Raw genomic sequence first — 4,461 nt, 5'->3', positions numbered from 1 at the left:
GAGAAAGTGTTGATGTGGGGATCACAGTACAATATTTTGTTATCACACAGTTTTTAGGTCAGTTTGCTCTTGCTAATGAGTTTTCAACATGCTTGCCTTTTCAGATCCACCTGTTGCCAACATTTTTATTCAAACTTAAGTGTGCATGTGCATGTACATACGCACCCGCACACGTACATTTTCCCTCTTTCCCACTAACCTCTGAAAATTCCTGCTTTTCAGAAAGTTTAGAGAAAATACTACTTTTTCCCTCCTGCGTTTATTCTCAGCCTACTTTAATAGGCATTTCATCACCTTTTTTACAAGTCTTGACACAGCAGACAAGTGAAGTTAGTTGGCTTTTCTTCAGTTCTTAATGACTGTGTGGTACTTTGCTCAATCTTAATAAACATGTAATTGCTTGAGTGACTAAGTGAGTTAGCTACTCAAGAGTTCTACCGCAATGGGTACCTGGGGCTTAGAAACCCTGTATGTGCAGACAGGTTTTGTGTTGGGAATTAACAATTGCACTATGATCCCTCAAATCTTCTCAATGGGTATCCCTTTGATTTTTAAGTGTGGATTTGATTACTAAAAATGGCCAAAATTCATTCAAAATGAAGTCCGGAGCACATACAGAATAATACTGGTTTTTCTAAATGCAACAAATAGGGTGTGAAACCCCATGTTATTGTTAAATCCAAGCTGGTAATGACATCACCACGGTCCCTCTTCATTCTTCAGCAAACTGCTAGCGTCACTACAATAGAAGTCAGGGTACAGCGCAGGCATCTGTACAGCTCCCGTCTGTGCACATCCAGGATCCTGCCCGTGTTTCATAGACCAGGTCTCTGGACAGTGCCTGCAGTGGGCACAGCTGAACTGAATGCTGCTTTTCCCACAGCCTCTAGAGGTCCTAACTTAACTACGGAGATCAGTCAGAACTTTTTCAACAGCAATTCTCATAGCTTTATTTCCTACTAAATTATGACGTCCCATTGTGGATTCATCTGCCTTTTATTAATCTCCAGTCCACAGCCCCCTGCTCCAGTAAAGCAGGCTAACTGGTCACTTCCAGGCCAATAACTCACTTTCTCATTCTCTGATCTTCTAAACTTGCAGGCCCATTAGAATCACGTGGGGGAACTTAAAAAAAACAAAATGCCCAGGCTCCGCCCCAGGCAAATTAGATCATGCCAGGGTGGGCCCTGGCATAAATATTTTTCTTTAAGTTCCCCAAGTGATTCTAATGTTCAGCCAAGAACCCTCCCCATGTGCTTGTCCCAGCCTCACGGGATCGCCATGCAGAAATGAACATCCTGAATAATTACTTAGTGGCTGTTAAATATAGGATTGATTTAATAATTGTGCATTGTTTTTATCTTGCTGTTTACTCAGTGAGGTTGGCTTGTAGATATTGTTTCTCTTACACAATTTTTTAAAACTATAATTCAAAGCCAAGAACTGACATATATATATATACACACACACACACTGCTTTCTGTACTTTCTACTTGCTTAACCCAATCTCTCCAGTAACACGCCTGCCTTCTTAACTTGTTATAATTCCGCAGGTACATAAAACTGGTTATCTTGCATAATAAGTTGTTGGTAGAAGACAACGCGTTAAATAGGTCGACCTGACACTTCCGGCAGCACTTTGTTTTCGATCTCTGCTCACACATACTGCTGTTGTCCTATCCCTCCCCAAATGGTAATCTAGGGCTAGCTTCTCCCCAGCCCAGGCAAGCAAACTAGAAGCAAAGGAAGGACCACTGCCCAGTCTTGAATGAAGAGAAGCACCAACAACATCCAGGAAATTGTTCAACCGGTCAACAATTCTGCGTTGACTATGTCAACACTTTCACAGGCCTGCGATACGTTTCAAAGCACTTCTGAAGACCTCTCCTCATTTGAGCGTCCCAATGCCTATATAAAGTTGGTCAAGTGGGTATTATCCTCATGCTAGGAACGAGAAAATTGAAGCAAGATTAAAAAACTCTGGCCTCCTGAGTCCTTTCCAAGAACTTTTCCATTCCAATAATCCTTATTCTTATAAAGTATTATAAATGCTGTATATAAAATATTTTATATTATAAACACAAGGGAAAAATAACCACTGAATGACCCCAGTACCCTAGAACCATCATTATTATTTTGGTAGGTCTTTTTATTTTCCTATGCTTTAAAAAAATGCAATGAAATGCATAGTGCATATTTAAAACATTTTATAGTTTTGCTAAAACTCTGTCAGTTTGTGTGGCTTTGGAGTAATGATAATATGGTTAGGATGAGATTCTAAAAATGCATACCTCTCCAAGGTGTTTATTCTGCTGTGTCAAAGCAATCTCTCAATAGGGCAGAATGTGGGGAGAAACCAGGCAAGGAAAACAGGACCCACACATAAATTCTTAAATTCCAGAATTTTAGAGCAGGAAGGGATTTGATATCACCATCGTGTTCTATCGGAATTAGGAAAATGAGATCTACACAAATTCAGTGGCTTGCTCCATATCAAGTAGGTAGACAGTGCGCGGCTAGGACCGGAATCCAGCTCTTCGCCCCTACTCCGATGGTCTTCCCACTGTGCGATCATGCACTGAGCACCCACGTCCCTCCAGCACCGGGCCCAGGAGGGATACAAAACAAGACATGGCCTCTGTTCTTGGGTAGCTTACTTTTTTGGACTGGTTTCAAGATTTTACAGTAAATACTGGCTTTGCTGATAAACACAAAGCCACACAGCTCAATGAGATTTTTATCAAATATTTTAAATGTACCTGGCAATGTTTGAGAGCGTGGCAGCACACTGCTTTTGAGGCTTCTCTGACTGGGCTGTATCGATCTGCCTTCTTCAGTGGTTGATTGGTCCTAGGGGTGAAATACTTTCTTGTTTTGAAGAGGCAACTTGACCAAGTTGACAAAAGTCATTGTGGATGTGATGTGATTATGGCCAGAGTTACACGTTTAAAAAGAAACTAGAGAAGGGTCATAAAGGGAGGAGCTAGATCTTGCTAGAAAGTGAGAGATTGCTCCTTTTGCAAGATACATAAATAGTACCTTCCAGGTCCTTTATGCTAAGAACAAGAAGCTCTGGTCTATGATAGTCCTAATGAAGTAGAAGTCTTTGAAGGAACCCTGTCACAGGTGGGGAAACTGAGATTTTCGCCTATCCTACTGTACCAGAAGTGCAATCTGGGCTACCATTTGCCATTCCCAAGTGAATCTCCTGGGCCCACAGACCCTGTGTCAGGAACACAGGCCCTTTCCTCCCGACTACAGCTGACCCAAGATGAGCCTGTAACCCGAGGGTAGCCAGTCCAAGGGTTGGCTGGAAACTTGTGTGAGCTGGCACAGGAAGAGGAGCTGGGCCAGACCCCCTGCTTCAGAATCTGAAGAACAAAAGAATCAGAGCCACAAGAGCCACATGGTGTCATGGTACACAGAAACTGGTGGGAACCAGCAAGTACAGAAAAGATAGGGCACAAGAACAGGTTAAATGGAAGCAAAAGATGGCAGGCAAAAAGCTGAGACATCCAGCAATCAGGCACTTCCACAGAGTAGCCCAGATGTGACCGTCTCTCTGGTCAGGCCCGGACACCTTTGGTGATAGCTGTCGTAGTGATGCCTTCTGTGTCCGGCTCTGCGCTAAGGACGTCACACCAGCTTCCTTTCCCGCTGAGACACAGATCTCGTTCTCACTGCTTTACAGATAAGGAAACTAGGCTCCTGATGGTTAAGTAACATATGTTACATCTGATGATGCCAGGACCTGAATACAGGTCTGACTCAGAGTCTAGGCCCATGACGCTGTATTCACCCACGTGTGTCCTTAAGTTCAGGTTCTTTGCACTCCCCAACCCTCCTCCTCCACTGCCTAGCAGTTTGACCTCACTTGAGGTCCTTTTGCTGCTAAGAGCCTGACACCCAGTCTAAGACTGTCTTGTACATAGGCCCTGTGAGAAGTGAGTGCTTCCTTTGTAGGGTGAACAGAACAGGGTCGAGGCGTCCACTGAACACACAGAGAAAACAAATCTGATGACAAAGAGTTCCTCATCTGTAAGCCATCTGGGGAAAGAGTGGCTTTTACTCATTGCTGAGCAGCCCTCAAGACAGCTCTTTGTTGTCTAGGAAACTGCGATATGGGGTGACAGGTGGGGAGAAGGACTGGGGTATCCTGACTCTCCTCCGAGAAAACCGTGAGCAGAAACGGGGTGTTCCATCCCATTTGGAATGGATAAGGGAACTGAGACAGTGAACATTTGTTATTCCCCAATAAGCCGTAGGGTCTGATCCTGGTTGAGATAGGCATGGTCACCCAAGTCTCTCCAAAATGCTCCAAAAAGAAGCCCTGCAGAATCTTTCCCCACCGGAACTTTGCAGTCCTAATGATGAGAAAGTTACATAAAGCACCGCTCTAGCCAGAGCCCAGCTATTGGTGTTTCCAATATCGAATATCCAGCAAAAAGGATCAGAGACCTC

The sequence above is a fragment of the Callorhinus ursinus genome, unplaced genomic scaffold (genome assembly GCF_003265705.2).
Source record: "Callorhinus ursinus isolate GAN/ISIS: 27379988/994484 unplaced genomic scaffold, GSC_fseal_2.0 scaffold12, whole genome shotgun sequence".
Taxonomy (NCBI): domain Eukaryota; kingdom Metazoa; phylum Chordata; class Mammalia; order Carnivora; family Otariidae; genus Callorhinus; species Callorhinus ursinus.
This window is presented reverse-complemented; position numbering follows the sequence as displayed.